Below are 21,328 nucleotides of genomic sequence, written 5' to 3'. Positions count from 1 at the left end.
CATCCTGACACCGGCACAGTGCCCTCATGCAAGAAAACTTGCGGCGAGTGGAAGAAAAAAAAAAAAATTTAAAAAAAAATAAAAAAAGACACCAACAACAGCGACGATTCCTCACGTCATCCAAACGAACACAATGCTCATATTTCAAAACTTTAATAATGTACTTCCCTTCAAGCAACGAGTTCTCTCGATCCAACATATATTTTCTACCAACACCTGTTACCTTAACTTTTGTGTGCTGTTATTCATTTTGACAAGTTGAAACAAAAGATAAAATATGACATTGTTAACTGCACGATATTTTAGTGAGACCTCATCTGGATTATTGTGTAGTTTTGGTCATCTGGGGAAGGAAGTGGCTGCTGCAAAGAGTGCAGCATCAACCGGACTCTTGATGGGGTGATAACATCTTGTCAATCCATTTTGTACAAACTAACCAATGACTTTGGCCATCAGTTAGTGTTCTCATACTTCATCAAAAAAACAAATGTTTAAAGGCTAGGTAACCTGAGGGCTCGGAATGTATGGCACTTAAAAGATTATATTTGGAAACCTCTGGGAAAGGTAACTTGTTTGGACAGTAGATTCAACTAAAAAACGAAATGGGACAACAGCCTTCAGAGGCAATATGGGCAATGAAAGAAAAACTGGAATGAAAAGTACTCAAGGCTGAGAGCAAAAAGAAAGATTTCCAAAAAGGAGGTCCGACAGCCAATTCTCCTCAACCAAACAAGGTATCCTCAAGTTTCCAACAACAAACAACCCAAACCCTCCAATCATAATCATGTTTACCCTCATTCAACAGTCAGTTCATTACAAAACAAATTTTGTCTACAAATAACAATCTTGTCTTTAGTCGTGGTCAATACATTGTTTAACAGCTACATTGTTCAATACATTGCTGCAACAGGTCAATACATTGTTTAACAGCTCTACCTGATATTCAAAAAATAAAATTAGAGTAAAAGTCACCAGACCAGGAAAAAAAAAAAACCAAAACAATAAACATCAAGCTTGAATGGGGCATCACTGACACCACTTTCACCAAATGCAATACAACGAAACACTGGGATCAAATGTTTATTTCAATAAATACGTTTCTCGAAGAACTATCACAAACAAGATCCACATGCACTTATTAAATTATAAAAACAAAGAATTGCACAAACAGTGAATCATACGTTAATCATTTGCTCTGCAAATCCAAAAACATGAAGATAAGAAACTGAGCATTTAATACCATTCTGGAGATGATCTGCAACAGCTGGAAAAAATTATATATATATATATATATATATATATATATATATATATATATATATATATATATATATATTCAGAACGATGGCGAGAAAGTCAAAACCAAAGTGGTTTCATTTCCAATGTTCAACCTGGACAGCAGACACAAAGAATTAACATTTGTAGTCCAAATACACCACTTGGTGCACCGATCAATCATGCCTCAGCTTGAGAAGATACTTTAATATCATTTTACTTCATTTGGCGGAATCAAGTGTTCATCACTGGCATGAAAATAAGCAAGGAACAAAAAGCAGCTCAAACTCACTGGTAATTCACTTGCACTTCAGATCCACCAATTATCCATCTGCGCACGCACATGCAACTCGTGTAAATTCGAGAGATGCACTCACAAATGTACACATCCTGTCAGCGTGGTTACGTCCACAAAGCAATTTGGGTGAGACACTTGGAAACCATGCAGAAATCCAAATTCTTGTAAAAAGGAAGAACGCAGAAGTAACCAACCAACAAAAGAGCATCAACGACGAGGTTGCACTTGGTGGCAAAGTAGAAAACTCAAATTACTTTTCCAGCAGAATACATTAATTTGCAAGAGATGGCAAAATATGGGACATTCAACCTCACCGGACAAAGATGCAATAATCTAGCAAAAATAAACATATACCTGGACACCTCAAAACAAATAAACTCCACGAGACAATGTTCAACTGCCACTTCAGTGAAGGAAGCACAATACCAAGCATTTTTAAAGAGGGGGTGGGGAGTGAGAGCCCGAGCCCATAGCATCTTCAGAGTGTTTTGCAGGCCTTCCAAAGTGATAGTACGGGTGGGTAAGATGGACGCCGGCATGAAAGAAGAGCAACACAGTGGAAATTGAGGGCAAAAATAAAATTAAAAAAAATACACCATATCCTTTACTTTGTTGATTTAGGTTCAGGGTTTAAAAAAAAAAATAAAATAAAATAAAATAAAAAAAAAACGATACATATCCAGTAACAAATTGAAGAAACAGGCCTCAAATCAAACCAAAAAAGCTACAAAATTGCACACAGATCATGATGCTTTCAATAACAAGGACAAATGTGTCCAAGAGGTTTTGTCTTCACCAGAAGAACAATAAGAGGAAGAGGAAAAACAAACAAACAAAAAAAACAACTTCCGATATTTCGTCACGTGCCTTGATTGAGCCAATAGCGAGACCCGTCATGGACGATCATCGTTCATGACGAGAAAAATCGAGAAAATCGTGTATTTGCGAAATAACACATGAAATGGAATAATCTTTAAATAGCAACGTGAACCTTTCGAAACTTTAAAACAAATGTCCGAATATATTTAAAAGTTCATGATGGACACTCTCAAAAGGCACCCTCAATGCGAGGATGTGTACAGGTGTTTAGTATTAAAGGAGATCCAGATTTAAGGAGAAAAAGCAGAGTCGTAAAGGTTTTGTCTTCACAAGAAGAACAACACTGAGCTCTCTAAAAATGGAAGGACATGAGTCAGATGTACCCCAAGAAATCCAAAAAGGTGAAAGCACCCACATGGTCAGATTATTTAAATTAATCACGATACCAAGATTACCTGTTAGGTAATCAACCATTAGTGGTAGTGCAGTGCAGAGCACAATCACTGTGGTCACTGTAGGTTTGTCAGGTGGCATCAATCACTGCCAAGATACATGCAGGATCTCAAGACAATGGAAATTTAGGTTATCATAAATAACCAGCAGATAACCCCAACAGGTTGTGCATTTGAGGGTTTTTTTCACATTTTTTCATTCCCACCAAAGGTGTATGATGAGGATAGGCCAAGAGAGCAGTTGGCCCATTGGGACCCCCAACTTAAAGGGCTTTTCCTCATCAGGCCACTTTACCATCTTTGGCCCAAGGCCAAAGCTGTTAGGGTTAGGGTTCTGTGCATCCGACAACAGGCTGGGGGTGGAAGCACGATCCTCAACAAGAGCCACTTTGTCTTTGAGTGCCTCATTCTCCAACGGTTGCCCTTTTGGTAAGGACCTACCCAAGTCGGAAAATGCCACTAATGCATCTGGCGACCTGCTAGGTAATCAAGGTCTCAACAAAACAAGCCAAGTGGCACCCTCCTGCAAGTTTGTCCAGGGTGGGTGAAAACCCAATCCCTGGCAAACGAGGCAGACACCTTGAGCTGCTGAGCAACAGGCATACGACCAGTGAGAAATGCAGTGTGTGTCGTCCATCCATCAACACTTGCAACTTCTCCAAAACTGCTGACAGGATTTGTGACCAAACTTGGCTAAAATGATATTTGGTATGTTGTAACTCAAGTTTGTTAATAGCATTTAATAAATAATAATAATAAAAATTGAGGTCCAATGGTCTGGGTCCAGTTGTCAGTTTCCGAGAAGATTTTTGAATGAAAAATTCAAACAGGCCTGGGTCTATCAAGGGGTCAAAAGTGGGTTCAGGTTAGTTTTAATTAAATACACTAATACAACAAAAAAGTTTCATAAATCACAGGCAAATGGAGAGGTCTAAAGTAGCATTTGAGAACAATCAAACAGCTCTTACCTTCTTGGGTTCCCTTCACCAAGTTTGTTGAGGTGAACCTTTAAGGAAGGGGGAAAAAATAATTAATAAAATATAAGCACACATCAGAAACTTGACTAAACAATAAAGCATCAGAAGCATCATGCAGCATCAGAAGAGTTCATCCTCATCAGAATCGGTGAGAGAGTTCAAGTACTATTCATCACAGCTGCTCAAACCATCAAATAAAATTTGGGAATACCAAGCGACTTGACAAAAAAGGCCTCAGGCCTGTCACAAACAGATTCTAAAGAAAGGCTGAAGATTTTGGAATCTTTGTGACGATCTTTACAACAATATAAATACACAAAATGTATACAGTACAAATCAATGAAAATATCGAAGGGACAAGCACAAAATGTGGCAAAATGACCAAGCACAAAACAAACTCACCATTGCGGATAATCAGATCATAAAATATAATAATGAACGATGTAGCCACTGAAACTGAATGACCTGGTGAAATAGTTCAAGATTGTAATGCGCTTTGCTTTTGCTGAAGAACACAATCCCGAAAAATTTGCCTTTCTCTTCGGAGCTATAACGAAACTGAGGCGCAGAGATTAATACAGAACCAGCAGCAAAAAGTATCGCTGCTAGGATTAATTGCCGAGTGAAAGCAAATGACGTGCGATTGCCGATTGCCCAGCGCTCGCACGACAATCATTTGAATTGTAAGGGTGGAAGGGGGGGTGGGTTCACATGCACCCAGTGAACCCCCCTGGATCCACCATTGAATCAGATTCAGAGTGAGCTGACCAGTTGGGTTGCAAAGGTCACTGCATGTACACACATGCATGCAGACCTTTGCCAGGAAGATAGCATGGGTTTTAAATGCTACCACCCCCAGGTCTCAAAGTGCACGTGTGCAAGTTGCTGTCGTTGCCTACTATTTCCACACGTGGTGGGTGGGTTTCAGGAGGTGAAACAAGCAGAGACCAATGAGGTCTCCCACATCAATGTGTGTGTTGATTGGTATCTACATATGCAAGTTTCAGTGTGGAATGGAGTCCTCCCAGGGCAGGCTCAAAAGTATCCACCTTCATTTCAATAAGGGGTCACAATTCATGGACCAAGCTGTGAAGTTTTCTGTTCTCAAAGTTTTGTGCTGAGGGATCTCTTCAGGATTGTTGCTGAGCCACAGCCAGCTTCCAACTGTACTTTGTCATCATATTCCCAGGGATGGTTTTTAATATCTGAGGTTCTTCATCATTCCTGAAGCTACAACTTTCACTGGTACACACTGGCATTCTTCAGCTTCCAGAATCACTCGTATCAACAATTCAATGAGAAATGCCTTCTCTTTTTTTTGAACACAAGTATAACATCCGGATGCAATGCTTAGTTTTCGATGTTCATGCGTGAGTTGAATTTCCATATTTTCAGTGTTTGCTTTCGATGTCCATGTTCCTACAGATTTTCTGGAACAGGGATATCAGTTTTTGCAGATTACTTTATAAAAACATTGTTGCATCATTGTGTGTACAGCTGTTCTGACGAGATTTTTTTTGTGTGCATTTTCGCTCTTTGTACAACATAGCACTCTCTTTGCCATCGCCACCTCCACCCGTGTCTCAATCTCTCACTGCACCCCTCTCCCTCCCACAGGGTATAGCAATGGTTGGCAAGGTGTTTCTCCCCCATCTACACCCCTCCTTCCCACCAGGTGGCATTGGCGAGTAAATAAACGATATATCCTTTCCTTTATAAATTTAAGTTATGGAAAAAGAAATTCAGATAAAGAGCCAGTTACAAATTGTAGAAGAAACTGAGGCCTCAAATTGAACTGAACAAAAAAAAAAAAAAAAAAAAAAAACAGATCATGATGCAAGCAATCAAAACGGAACTACACAAGCCAGCTGGTGCACACAAAGTGGACCCCAAAATGATGACATCCACATGCAGTAAGTCGATTAAATAAATTGCAATACCAAGAATTATGAATCATAAAAATTAGTTCTTGCACTGCACAGAAATACTGCTATGCCAGCTCTTTCTACATTGAGTAGCCACAACATCCCAGGTGGGGATCAATACAGGACTGCCTTGACAAGGTAGTTGGCTTTTCTTACTCCACTCCCCCTTACCCCCACCAAGCCGACAACAAAACAGTAATAAGCACAATGTTAGTGGGCAAAAAAACCTTTGCAACATCACTCCCCTCTTTCCCCCCCCCATCCCCAATTATAATAAACTCAATCTTCCTGATCCATGAAGATTACTTACTTCAGCCACCAGACGTTTGTTCAAGGAATCAACCATTTATAGGCCTGACACAAGTCAAGGAAACCTGCCTGGAACAGAGCCGACCACGTGCGGTGTGGTGTTATTTTGAAAAAGAAAAACCACATATGGTCCTGAAAATTTATTAAAACCCCCAAAAATAAAAATGCAAGAGGTCAGACAGATCAGATAGGGGCGAAAGACAAAACCGATTTTCAGAGACAATACTCTGACAAGAAAAATCATCATTTCTGCATCAACCAGCAAATTGCACATCAGGAGGTCTGAATGTCCAAGTAAAGTCAGTCGTATGTTCATCAAAAGTAGTGAGAAAATATAAAACCCAAACTCACCGGTCATCCCTGCACTTTCAGATCCACCATTGGTCAACCTGAACACATGCATACACCTCAGCAACATGTACATTGTGGAAATGGCAGAGATCACTCACAAACAGTTCCTTCTCCGCATGGTTATATATCCACAAATAAATTTTGGTCAGACACTTGAAAACATCATGCAGGAAGCAGAAATTCTCATTTCTGAACAAAGTTGAATAAACTCACCAAAAAACAAGAAGTTTGATGAAAACAACCTGCCAAGGCACAACACAAAGTTATCTTTACTAATAGCAGCAAAAAATACTCATCAAACTACAGTTCTGCCATCAGTGCGTATATTGACATCATCAATCAGAGACCTGGTTATAAAATCATCACAGGCAAAAACAAAGGTGGCTGATTTTTTTTTTTTTTGTATACCTTGTCGAAGCTCGTATGAGAGCTAAAACAACTCACAGCAAGGGGGCATGAGACAAGAGGGGCGGGAGTGGAAGGGAGAAAACAGTGGGGAACAGACACATTAGGTGAACTGTGGAAGGGAGAGGGATGGGGGAGGGACGGGGAACATGGCGAAGAGAAGATGGACATTACAGGGACTTTCAGGAAGGAAAGCAGGGGAATTGAAGGAAGTGGGCTTGGGTGGATTTTCGGGGATAGAAAAGATCGAGGATTTGGATGGGGGAAGATAGAGGTGGTGGTGAACAGCTGTTTTGAAAGCCTGGAGGGAAGAATGGGAAAGAAAGAGTGAGGAAGTTTATTCCAAAGGCGGGAAAAAAAGAGGAATGAAAGAGTGAAGATGAGCCATCTCATCTTCTCATGTAAATAATGAACAGCTTTCCAGAGAGAAAGGGGGCTGATGGTCACGTTTGGGGGGGGGGGAAATAAAAACACCCAATTGGTGCCTCAGAGCCAAAAGTTAAACAATAAACCATGCGCAATCAATACAAGTGAATTATTTGCAGTCAAAGGATATGATGCAAATTTAGAACCCTCTTACACTGTTAGTTCAGCAATGTCAGACTTCCAGGCACCAGCTCGATAAGGCACTTTCTTGCCCCGCCACTTCCTCCCTCCAAGCACCCCCACCACTCCTGGCAAAACGCAAGGGGAGAGATCAATTTTTGCCTCATCCGGCATCCCAGGTCGGGGATCGATATGGAACTACCACAACACAATGCAGTTGGCTTTTCCGATCCCAATCCAAAAAATAAATGAAAGTGACAAGTACAATGTTGGTGGGTGAAAAAGAAGAAAAAATAAATACACCCGTGCAGGAGTGAGGGTCATCTCTGCGAGAAAAAAAATCTGGCCTGACCAAATCTAGATATTGTCCCATAGATTCATATGCCACAATCAAATTCAAGATAACTTAAGAAATGTAGGAGATAGATTTTGAAAATCGTCATTTTGCAACTACATGAAGCAGTTTTCGCAAAATTCAGTCACGTGACGTGTCCGTATTCGAATGGACATCAAAGACAAGGTCAGCTGCAATGCAGTGACACCATTCACTAACTTTTACCATGCCCAGTAGAGAATATATAGCCTCCTGAAGGTAGGGCAGTTTTTGCAAACTTTGAAGTCACGTGACGCGAAAACGAAAGCGAAATTCAAAAATCCGTCCCGACCAAATTTAGATATTGTCCCATACATTCATATGCCACAATCAAATTCAAGACCGCTTGAGAAATGTAGGAGGAGATAGAATTTGAAAAATCGTCATTTTCGCATTTTTTGGCAACTATGAAGTCACATGACACGAAAATCGAAAATCCGGCCCGACCAAATTTAGATATCGTCCCATAGATTCATATCTTGTATATTATTTCCGAGTTTGTGGTTTCGTGTCGCGCTACCTTCAACTCTGTTCTGCGCTCGAGTAACGTTATATTCGGCTTACATTATCTCAAAGACCATATGAGGTGCATGGTACAAAATAAGTAAATAAAATGGTTCTGAAACCGTGAAATCGTATTCCACTGACTGCATTAAAGTAAAATTACTACTGATACTCTGCATCAGTTCCTTTCTCAAACACACCCACCCCAACATGTCACACAGAGTGCAGGTTATGCTAGTGCAACAATCAAATTCAAGATCGCTTGAGAAATGGCAGAGGAGATAGAATTTGAAAATCGTCATTTTTGCACCTTCAAAGGCATCGTGACCTTAACCTTTACCTTCGGTGACCTTGAAAGTCATACCATCGTGTACGTCTCATCGACCTCTATCAGGATCACTAATGACCAGATCTCCCGCTTCAACTTCATTGTGAACGGACGGACGGATCGAAGGACATCGACACCCATATTATAAGGTCATGCTCGAAGAGATGACCTAAAAATGTTTTTTTTTAAAGCTTCACACCATCACTCTCCTCCCCCTCAACGCATCAATGATAAAACTCTTCACCGACCAAAAAGATTACTTACTTCAGCAGAACCTTTGTTCCGAATGGAATCGACCATTTATAGACCCGTTATGCAGCCAAGGAAACCTGCCTAGAACAAAGCAGACCACATGCGGTGTGGTGTTATTTTGAAAAAGAAAAACTATGATCCTGCAAATTTATCCAAACCAAAAAAATAAAAACGCAAGCGGTCAGACAGATCAGATAGGGGCGAAAGACAAAACCGATTTTCAGAGACAATATTCTGACAAGAAAAATCATCATTTCTGCATCAACCAGCAAATTGCACATCAAGAGATCTCAATGTGTCAGTCACATGTTCATCAAAAGGATTGAGGAAAAGTTCAAATATAAAACCCCAACTCACCTGTCATCTTCTGCACTTTGATCAACCATTGGTCAACCTGAACACATGCATACACTTCATCAACATACAATTTGTGGAAATGGCAGGAATCACACACTCACAAACAGCTCCTGTCAGCATGGTTATATATCCACAAAAAAAATTTGGATCAGACACTTAAAAACATCATGCAGGAAGCCAAAATTCATTTCTGAACAAAGTTCAACACACTAAAAAAAAAAAAAAAAAAAAATAAATAAACTTTTTTTTTTTAACAACCACCACTTTTTAACTGCTGCCAGTGATTACCAGATCCCAAGACGTCCAGCTTTGATAGAACACGGGACTGACAAGTTACCGACAGAGTAACACAATGTTCAACACGAAGCAAAAAATGTGTGGGAAATGCCTCCATGGGTCCCACAGGGTAAACCGGAACTCCACCGAGTAAAACAGAGCCCTCCCCCCCCCACCCCCAATAAGTCTCTGCGATACACGATTGGCAAGTTATGAACCAAGTAACACACTGCATTCAATCAATTTATTATGTAAGCAGTTATCCCTTTATTCTGAACAGTCAGTATAAATTGGATTTTTGTTCAAATAACCTGAGCACAAAGTAGTAAATGTGAACACCATGGGTGCAGAGAGTACAACGGGATTCCCCTTAGTCTTATAAGGGCCCACACATTTCTGTAAGACGTGGAATTCACAAGTTATTGACCGAGAAACAAGCCACGTTAGTCATTTATCATGTACACAGTTGACCATTTTTCCTGAGGCAATCATCAGTGTCAAGTGAATTGTTACTCCTGTACCCTCAAATGCATGCAAGCACAGCCAAGTGTGCCTTATGCAAAAAAAAAAAAAAAAAAAAACATGTAAAAGTTCAGATTAAAATAATTAAACATTTCTGGCTGCCAGACCTTGTGGCCGATCAGGTTGAAATTTAAAAAGGATATTCCACATCTCCACCAGATCATAAATGTGAAGTTTCACATCAATTGATGCAGTGGTTCCAGAGAAAACATTTAATATTTCACTTCAATCGAATATAGCTTCCAAACCATGTGACCGACATCAAAAGGAGGTGGGAGATTTTTGTTCATCATAGATGGGTGGTCATACCTGGAAAGTTTTGCCTCCATATGTTGAACAGTTTCAGAGAAAAAGACTTTTTAATTTTTTAATTTGCAATCCAATATGACTGACGAACCACGTGACGTACGACATCATAACTTTACATTCTGCCTCCAATGGGGAAGGGGATCAAGTCTGACATTTCATATTAATCGGGTAAGGTAAATTTTTCTATCCAAGATGGCCACCAAACCATGTGACTTCTGACAATTTTTATCATATATGCAGACATGGTGTTAGGTTAGGTTTGATGATAGTTGCAAAGTTTTGCTTCAAAAACATAAGTGGCTCAAGAGAAAACATTTAATTTTTTTCTTCAATCCAATATGGCTGCCAAACCACATGACCCATCAATTATTCATGAACAAACTCGTATCCCTACCCTTGGAGAATACGAATGCGAAGTTTCCCCTTGATCTGACCAGTCGTTCTGGAGAAGATGTTTGAAGGTTTGAGGGTAAATTAAATATGGCTGCCAAACCATGTGACCCATCAATGAGAAATTAAACTTGTGAAAGGATGACATACATGGGGCATGTGTGTGTAAAGTTGCCTCAATCTGTCCACAGCCGTTCTGGAGATTTTTTTGGTTTTTTTTCCATAACAATATGGCTACCGAACAAAGCCACCTTTGACGTCATATCTTTCTTTTTTTCTCCAGTGAATTGTTGCATAGATGATGCTCAAGAAATTTCAAATTTTTCCGATGCAGCATTCTCCATCGAATTTTCACCAATGACGTCACAAAAAATCACGCGTGTTCCCCATGGGGAATTCTTAACATGTGCAAAGGTTCAATTTTTTTTCATTGCACAGTTTGAGATACAGAGGTCCAAAGTTTTTCAAAGATGGCACCCCTACCACGTGACCGATGACGTCATAATTATCAACTATAGGCTATCAAAAAAAATATACTATGGTGAAAATTTCACGTTGATCAGACTTAACGTTACTGAGAAAATTATTTTTAAAGCAAAAACCATGGGGGGGGGAGGGATTAAAAAAATAAAAAATAAAAATAAAAAATCACCGGTGGAATCAAAATAATAATAAGCAGAAGAAAAATGTGACCCAGCCTTAGTAGGCTCTGTACCCTAAAAATAGGACACACAGGACCTGTAGCCCAAGCCATGTCCTAATGTTGCAACCCAAATTTGGTAGCATTCTGACTGGTGGGTCTGGATAAAAGATTTTTTTTAAAGAAATTTACCAAGTCAACCATTTTGACACATGTCATGTGACCAGAAAGCTTTGCAATTCCTGTTACCAGTCAGGAGAGGAACGTTGCTGCAAAATTTCATCTGGATCGGCCCAGCCATTTGGCCGGAGAAGTCGAAAAAGGAGACGGACGGATGGCACGCGATGACAATACCTAATCTGGAATGTAAATTCCTGATAAGCTAACAAGAAGCATGACGACAACAACCTACCAAGGCACATCACAAGGTCAGCTTGACTTAATGCAGCAAAAAAGATTAATCAAACCAGCTATTCTGCCATCAGAGTCCAGTGACATCACCAATCAGACCTAGTTATAATATCTGGCCCAAAAGTAATCTGAAAGTTGTGCAAGTGCAGAAAAATGTGTATATCCCGAAGTTGCATTTCACAATCCAACAGTGAAATTTTCACGAAAAGACGTATGGATGCAAAAGTATCTGGCTGTTAGTGTTAAGTGTCAAGCACTGCTATATACACCTCAAAACAATTGTATTCCGTGACAGAACTGGTGCTGGCAGGATGGCCGAGGAACGTACACTCGCCTCAAAGCTGGTGAGCCTGGGCTTGAATCTTGGCCCAGCTATAATTGTCACTGGTGTTTCACAGGCAAGGCATCACAATGCGCACACCTTCCCTCGGATGGATGTTAAACTGGGCACCCAGTCTGCCAGCATTCGTTTGTGGACATCAAATATCCCATGGTTTACTTCACAAAGAGTAGGCAAGCTATCGCCAGCACCGTGGCCAAATTCCAGCCATAAATCTTCCTGGGAAGGCAATGACAAACCAACGAGTACAATGCTTGCCAATAAACTACTACCATCAAGTAAAGAGGGATCAACACCCTGGAAAATATTCAGTTATCCCCAAAAATCCAAACAGTCATGGGTTCAAAATGTTACATCATGCCAAAGCTATCCAGACTTACCAAAGATTTTGCAGCAACAAAGGCCAGTTCTGCAAAAGAATAAAAGCAAAAGACATCAGTGTGGGCTCAGAATAAAACAATGTTGGATATTAAACACCAAGCCGTTTCAGAAATAGCTGCTATCATTGAGGCACTCAATGAGATTCCCATTTTGTCATCACGAACAGGCTCACACAAGGCACAAAACAAACACCTTTAGCCCCCAACCCACTTCTGAAAGGCCAATTAAATTCAGATATCAATTATGTGAAAGTGAACACAAGGGGGCAATCATAACAGCTCCTGCACAATAATCACCTGAGTTAAACTTTGTAAATCAGTTGTCTTGCGGTTCCATGACCATAAAGGTGAAATGGTGATACCTCGTACAATTATTCCAACATTGCCTCATTTTCAGGGGGTATTGGTTGGGGGTGCTTCTTGGGATGTACCAAGATGATGGAAATGAATGAGTCGAAATGCACACAATGTACGTTCATGTTGCCACCATGCTCAATGAGTTGCTTCCTCATTTTGATGCGTTTTTGTTTGTTTCCACCACCCCCCACTTCATCAGAAAAAAAAAAATCTTCCAGAGCATGATTCTCCTTTTCACTCCTGGAACAAAAGAAAAAAAAATTAACGTGCACAACTGTGTAGTGATTGTAACTGCAGCAATGTTAGTTCCATTCACTCAAGTGTTGTCATAATCCTACATACATACAACCGTTTCATGACTTTTGCTTCAGTGTCATTAAAACAGTCTTGTAATGATGGTATGGTCAATGTTGTGAGATACTTGTGATACGAGGTGGAGATCCAATGGTGATACATACTTTATAGCATCACAAACTTCAAGCAACAATGTCACAAAGCTTAGTCATGTTAACACGTTTATTAAGATTGTATACAGTGTATAATTGTTGGAAAAAAAGTCAAACAAACGTATTTTGCTGAGGCCATTCCCATTCTGAACAATGACAACGCCCCACAGAGGTTTGTGCTCACACAAAAAAAAATTAAAAAACCTGCAAACCACAATATGGCCTAACTTTTGCAGTTTCATGCTTTTATTAAAGAAAAAATAAAAACGCTTTGGGTATTTTGATGCACAACATCAACTGCACCCATATCATTATACACATGCAATCCATTTTTAAATCACCAGCAGCATCGTCAAGTTACGATTATGGACCATGCAGAACAATAGTTTGGCTCGTACCTCAAAACAGGCAAGCGATCTTGTATGTTTGTCTTCAAACAGTCAGTCTCTCCCTCCAGTTAAATTGTTTAATACATGAACCACAAACCATTACAGGGCACTTTTTAAACAAAGGTGATTGAGGATAACTTTGTATCTCATACATTGGGTGGTCGACGTCTCGTCTCGTCTCGTCTCGACTCCCCATCTATTGTATCCTAAAATTTACTCCACTTGTGAGTAGTTTCGTATATAAACCAAACTAAAACCTCCAAACAAATGACAAGACAAATGTCATTGGATCCAAATGTCCACCTGGGGTCTGCATGAAACAGGTGATTCTCACTCAGGAGGTTTATCAAATCCAGACATCAAATTCAAAATCCTTCAACATCACACGGGTAATCGGTGTCCTTTGGGTCAACCTTATCTTGGTCACAGAGTTCATTCACCAATTGGGCTTGGAATGTATGCAATCCAAGGTCCTTTTTCATGTGTCGCATCATCGTGGACCGAGGAACTCCCAACTCCAACGACCGTTTTCTGATGGACTTCATCGGTGATTGCAGGATCGAATCGGCAACACTGGCGCACGTGTCCTGCCTTGTCACCTTTCGACCACTCCGCGGTTTGTCCGTCACACTACCCAAGGTGAAGAGTTTCTTTTCCCAACGCAATATGGTTATTTTAGGTGGTGCAGGTATTCCAAATCTGTCCACAAAACGTTGACGGACAGCTGTCATCGTTTCGTTCGTGTGTGGCCTCTCGTGAGCCCACGTGCTCACGACCACACGCTGTTCCACAGTGTATTCGCTCGTGTCCGTCATGGTTGCCTACCTGGAACACAACGCAGAGCGACATGCTGGTGGGGGATTGAGGTTAAGGCATATGGAATGTGAAACCATTAAAATGCCAACCATCACCCCTCCCTGCAAATAATCAAGATCCGCCATTGCACATCACCTTACCTCTTTCCGACAGAACAGAAACCAGCTGTTATGCATCACCTACTCCCAACATAATGGATCAGTCTTATGACACACACACACACACACACACACACACACACACACACACACACACACACACACACACACACACACACACACACACACACACACACACACACACACACACACACACACACACACACACACACACACACACACACACACACACACACACACAGAGAGCCAAAGCAATTTCCTTGGCGATTGGGCACAATCCTGGACGGGTTGCCACTCTGACGCAGGATACTCGAATGACTCGATCATCCCCAGCAAGCTGGTACTCATTTTGCCGACCTCGGAAGGATGGCAGGCTGAGTCAGCCCCCTGGTGAAGTAATTCAGTGGGCAACGAGGCTTGAACTCAGGAACCTTGGATCCCAAGCCGCCACCCTCACCACTGAGCCAACACCAGGCTTATACACACATACAATGGAATATACCTCACCCCTACCACACACCCATATACATAATGAAAATAAGTCATTGTACCCCTCTCCATTAAACTCCACCCATCCCCAATTCTTGAACAGTTCCAGAAAGTGAGACCCATTCATTTCTTTGCAAAGTTGGACATATCTACAAGTTTTGAAAAAAAAAAAACTTGCTGCAGTTCTTCAGCCTGACTGCCATTTGAAATGTTAGCCTTCAGCTCTTCAATCGTATGGGGATTGTTTTTACATATACCTTTTTTCTTAAGCTTTCCTAACAGATAAAAGGCTGGAGGGGTTAAAGTCAGGAAAATGAGGTGGCTATAAGCCACGAGAAATGATGTGATCTTCAAAAACTGCACTAACTGCACACATGCTCGCATGTGCCCTTACACCGTATTGCTGGAACCATCCATCTGTTTCTCCTCCAGTTAGTTCGTCGAAAAACTGCTGATCAGCATTCGGCATCTTCAAAAAAAATATTGGTCCAATAACAAAAGACAATGTCCTGGGGATAGACACATCACACACCAATTTTGATTATGCAATAGTTTTGAAGAATGCAGGGGATTCTCTGTGGCCCAAATTGTAGTGTTCTGGCTATCCATGTCAGTGTCTCATCCATAAGAAGGATGCAGTCCAAAGCATGATCCCTTTTTGCCACTGAAATTTTGGAGCCATTGCCATACGTTCACCTGCTTTTGTGTGGTGGGTTCACTCGAGTCTCATAGCTGGTGGGGCGTTTAAGTTAAGCGAGTCAATGTGTGCAAGTAAACTAGCATAAACTTTAATTTCGTTTTGAAACACCCGACAGACACAAACAGCTGGGCACCATTCTTCGTCGAGGTTTTGATCCTTTCAGCCCAGAACCTCTCCAAAACGGATCCACATCAGTAGATGACCTACATCCTAAGTAGTTCACCAACCTCAGTTGCATCCAGGCAGTCAACCCATAGTTTTCACAAATAGACACAAAAGAAACATAAATATCAAACAATAATGTGGATTTTCCACCAAAAGAAAAAAAAATGCATGCACACACAAACACACACACACACACACACCTTGCCAGTCTCAGCTGTCAGACGAGGCAATAAATGCTTCTCTTGCCAAGGAGGTCCAACCAAAGATCACCAAATGAGGCCCAAATTAGTATGTCAGAGGTCACCTGCAAACCTGCAACAGTACAAAAGTGCTTTTCAGAAAAGAAAATCTGCATCCTGGAAGCAATGGACTCAGTTAAAACATGTGTAAACGACAACACAGACTCTGTTGGGTGAGTGATATTGGACCAACTTCAACGTGACAAACACAATTCCAAATGCGTCTTTACCAGGCAGCAAAGAAAAATCAGCCAATCTTCAACTATTACCCACCTCACCCCACACAGTCTTCAGAAAAAGGACATGGGACAGGTATATTTTTCAACTCTTGCTTTGTGTTTCCAAGTACAAATCTACATTTCCTGAGAGCTGCAATTTGGTCTGAATGATTACAAAAAATAAAAATAAAAACCTTCCCAACTTTGAATGTATACTGAATGAAAACTTTTTTTTCATGGGGCTTTCTAAATTGAAGAGAATCTCAAAAAAGTTTATGTCCCCCCCCCCCATTGTCATTATTCCACTTCAATACGAGCACCCTTCCTGACCTCTCCTCTCCTCCCCTCCCCTCCTGCCTATACATCTCAATAAATTGTACGTCATCGAAGCTTCTTTACAAGTGGTGGTTAAAACTTTACAAGTGGTGGTACGAGGTATGTAGAGCAAAGGAGCTCAGACAAACGTTCTTGGTGGGTGTATTTTTCATCATCCACAGAGTCAAGAGTAGCAAACACATGGTCATCACGGCAGCTTTGCTCACAAAATTAACTTTCAATAGAGTCATAGAAACAAATTAACTAAAAATATACCGTTTGGTCTATACAATACAGAAACTCAAAGTTTTGTGCATACCATCAATACACTTGTGAGCTCAGTTTGTCAAGCATAGAACATCAAGGCAGTACACAAGTTGTTGCCACGTTCAGCTCAGCATGTTTGCGTCCACCAGTGTGCATGCAGCTGCGATCCGAGAACAAAGATCCTGCAGGTTTGCCACCTTGGTGTTATAGACAACATATTTGACAAACCCCCTCAGAAAAGCATCAAGGGGGGAGGGGGGTTATGTCTCAATTGTGGGGGCCAGGCAGTTGGTCAGTCTCCGCCAATCCAGAAACATGGAAATTTTTCATTCAGGACAGCTCGAATGGCGAACAACCAATGAGGGGGCACACCACCCTGTTGAAAAAAATATCGGGTTGCAAGTCTTAAATATGTGGGAAGGCGAATCCTTCCAACATGTTCATGTAAATTGTTGGCGACTGCATCCTCCAAAATCCTGTGTTCAGTGGTGGTTGGGAAGTCCCAGTTCTTTGGACACACATCAAATTGACTTTCAAGGAATTTGCTGAAACGATTCACGCTCTCGTTCAACGTCTATTGCACTTGTTCTTGGTCGGCCGGTACTTTTCTGTTTCTAGCAACTTCCAGTCTCCTTAAACCTCTTGTACCACTCTCTGATACTAGTCTGCGACGGTGGATTCCTTCCATACCTTGTACGGAAATTACGCTGAACTTGCGCGTCGGATCTCGTCTCGATGAACCATTCAATGCACTGAGCTTTCTCCTGCGGAGTCTCCATTTTCTTTTACATTTAAATCACCAGACCTGAAAATATATAAAACTTTATGAGTTTATGTATTATATAAAACAAAGTATAGCATATCATTTGTGGAACATAAATGGATGAACCAAAGTTGTCGAGGTCTTTTTGGAACACACACACATTTTATTATTATAATCATTAATTAGAGAAATTTTCACCACAGCTTCATTTAGCTACTTTAAATCAGTGGAAAAACGAGGCTTGGCCTCTATCAATTACGTACAAGGTAATTATGGTTGGGCAACAGGCAGCTCCATCCACGGGATCGAATTAAATAAATGTATGCCATCGGCAAGGGCAAGGGCTCACAATCCAATGATGGTTATCTTTTTATTTTTATTTTTTTCATATGACTGACCTTCAACATTTAGGAACAGAATGTAAAGAAAGAAAACGTATCCCTATCTATAAAGGCCTACTTTGAAACCTACTTTCCTTTAGCTTTAGAGTCATTTTCTCTTTAAAGTATAAAGTAAATAGCTCATTTAAGACCTCATACATGGTGAAAACCCTCAACCTTTTAACTATCCACAAAACAACATCATGAAAATTATTCCAAGTTATGATCAAAAAAAAAGTCTATTCGGCCACGATCCGATGACAAAAAAAAAAAATGTATGTGAATGATCCACGATTCAAACATCATGTGCACAACTTAGTACGTACTTTGTGAATGTATCGGAACACTAAAACTACCTCAACAAGGATCTCCGAGCGAGAAATTTCATTAGTCGTGATGACGTAAATCTACCGTAACATTTTGTTCAACTTCTACTTAAACTCGAGGTTCGTTTTTCCGATCAACGTTCAAAATACATTTAATCGAAACGAATGGTGTTCCTCGATGATGAACTAACGTTTGCAGACTGACGGACAAGATGAACCGATTGCTTCGCATGCGACGAGGTAACGATGCAACTGGACTTGCCGCGCAGGATGCTGTGTGAACCCGTCACAGCTTAACGGTAACATCAATGTCAAGTGGAACCGGAGAAAGAGAACAAAATGGCGCCGCGGAGATCTTTTATACATGGCGTGACGTCAGCAAGCGGAAGGTCGATTTTCATCTTCCCGTCACGATGTAAATGTGGTTCTTTTTTGTTTTTCATCGTAAACATCCGTGATGTAATATTATTAAACACGTACCACGGGTACATTAGAAGAGTAGATGAGAAACGCTTTAACTTTCGATGTGCACAAACTGCCACACGCTGTCGCTCATTACATCGCCATGACGCACAATCTGCGCATTATTAAAACATTATTAAAGTACGCTTGATGACGTGATAAATTATATTTTCGTGAGTAACAAATGTTTTTTAAAGGGTACTAGTGCGGGCCCGTAGGTGCGTGCCAGTATGTGCAGCTTCGTGCCTGCAGTATCAGGTCCCCAGCATCAATCGTGACGTCATATCAAACGAAGAAGAAAAATTGACGCCCTCTCTCTCCCCACCTCTCTCGCCCCCTCTCTCCCTCCCCTCTCTTTCCCCCCTCCTCTCTCCCTCCCCTCTCTTGCCCTCCTCTCACCCCCCTCTCTCGCCATTCTCTCTCCCCTTTCTTGCCCCCCTTTCACCCCCTCTCTCCCCCTCCTCTCTCCCTTCTCTCTCCCCCTCCTCTCGCCCTTCTCTCTCCCCCCTCCTCTCTCCCTCCCCTTTCTTGCCACCCCCTCTCACCCTTCTTTCACCCCCTCCTCTCCCCCCTCTGTCTCCCCTCCCCCTCCTCTGTCCCCCTCCTCTGTGAGAAGGTGGAACGACACCTTCAGCTGCCATATATACACCTTTTCAACACTGAAAAAGCAGTAAAATGGCCGTAACTTGGGAACCGCTCGTCCGATCGATATCAAACCTCGAAAAGGCACATCCGGGGGGGGGGGCGGGGTCCCCAGCAAGTTTCAATGAGATCGGACCGGCGGTTGTCGAGAAACGGCGGTTGCAGACAAACAGACACACAGAGATTGCTGGAATTATAGATGGACTAGTGCATGCCCATAGATGCCTGGCCGTACGTGCAAACCCTCCCCCCCGCAAAAAAACTCAAACCGAGTGCCAGAAACAACAACCACAAAAGCCGTTCCTTCGCTTTCACGTGCCCGTACGTGCGTGGCTGTATGTGCAATATATATATATATATATATATATATATATATATATATATATATATATATATATATATATATATATATATATATATATATATATATATATATATATACTTTAAAACCGCTTGCCAGAAACAACCACACAGGCCGTTCCTTCGCTCTCGCGTGCCCGTACGTGCGTGCCCGTACGTGCGTGGCCGTACGTGCGTGCCCGTATGTGCGTGGCCATACAAAAAAAAAATAACTTTCAAACCGCGTGCCAGAAACAACAACCACAAAGGCCGTTCCTTCGCACTCGCATGCCCATACGTGCGTGGCTGTACATGCAAAAAAAATACTTTCAAACAACCACACAGGCCATTCCTTCGATCTCATAAATGACGACTGGATTGGGGCATTGTGTTTATCTATAAATGCGAATAAGAAATCGAGAAATTATTAGAATACAGTAAGTCATCACTATCCAAAAGTAATGCGTGCCCGTACGGAATGTTCACATCATTCCACGAATTATCACTTGCATTGAAGTAACAACTGCTGTGATACTTACACACAGAGTTAATTCAAATCAAGTTTCCCTCCCTGTCTTTGCTTGCCATGACATTCGCTGCCATTTACCATTGGCACTCCTACCCCACGGTAACTAAGGCACCGATCGATCCCCATCGTAACCAGCACGGCACATGACGTCATCGTTGGCCGGCCGTGCACCGGCCGACGCAGCCACGCCCATGCAGCAACGTGTCCTGTGATTGGTAACTAAATGGCGCATCGGCCACGCCTACGCAGCACGTGTCCTGTGATTGGTAACTAAATGGCGCATCGGCCACGCCTACGCAGCACGTGTCCTGCCATTGGTTGGTAAATAAATGGCCATAACTTGGGAATCACTTGAAAAGGCACATCCTCAGGTCCCCAGCAATTTCGCTGGCAAGTTTCAATTGGATCGGACCAGTTTTTTGTCGGGAAACAGCGGTCACGCGGTCACACACACACACACACACACACACACACACACACACACACACTAACACACACACACACACACACACACACACATTGCTGGAATTATAGATAGATGAAATGAGGTCAATGAGATGACAAATGAAGGAGTTGAATGCAGACTGCAGAGCAATGAGTAAGGAAACCCGTCGTTGTGAATCGTTTTTACCACCAAATTGAGATGTATTTCGTTGGCAAGCATGTTGAGTGGAGCTGAATTTCTTAACACTTCCAAATGCCACAGCGTTTTGACAATTGGAAACAAAAAGAAGTTGTGCACTTTTTTTGATAAATTATTTTTGGAACAATTTTTCTTCAATAAATAAATAATAATAAAATCGTCTCCATGTACATTGTACACACCTTTATCTCGTTAGCACCTCTTCATAAACAACATCGCTGAGGAAACGGCGCTTCTTCTTTGTTTCCTCGTCCAGGGCAAGAATACGGAGGCTTTTTATGGCCA

The 21,328-nt window shown here is 41.5% G+C and overlaps 1 long non-coding RNA gene across 12 annotated transcripts; it reads right to left on the bottom strand.

The window, feature by feature from the left end:
* Positions 1-137: 137 nt before the first annotated feature.
* LOC147026655 (uncharacterized) lies at positions 138-18,788 on the bottom strand. 12 transcript variants are annotated; one of them, XR_015058441.1, is made up of 15 exons: positions 18,691-18,788; positions 17,012-17,764; positions 16,121-16,232; positions 12,737-13,036; positions 12,440-12,468; positions 12,054-12,278; positions 9,172-9,208; positions 8,827-8,895; positions 7,392-7,485; positions 6,620-6,648; positions 6,407-6,444; positions 6,057-6,124; positions 3,813-3,850; positions 1,568-1,606; positions 138-1,391 (listed from the first exon to the last, which is right to left on the bottom strand). It is a non-coding gene; the product is annotated as an uncharacterized LOC147026655 (long non-coding RNA). The 12 variants fall into 12 exon arrangements; XR_015058447.1 differs by having other exon boundaries at positions 17,650-17,764; XR_015058448.1 differs by having other exon boundaries at positions 11,989-12,278; positions 18,620-18,773.
* Positions 18,789-21,328: the final 2,540 nt, after the last annotated feature.

The sequence above is a fragment of the Eptatretus burgeri genome, chromosome 5, assembly GCF_056783735.1.
Source record: "Eptatretus burgeri isolate ZD-2024b chromosome 5, Ebu_testis_v1, whole genome shotgun sequence".
Taxonomy (NCBI): domain Eukaryota; kingdom Metazoa; phylum Chordata; class Myxini; order Myxiniformes; family Myxinidae; genus Eptatretus; species Eptatretus burgeri.
This window is presented reverse-complemented; position numbering and strand designations above follow the sequence as displayed.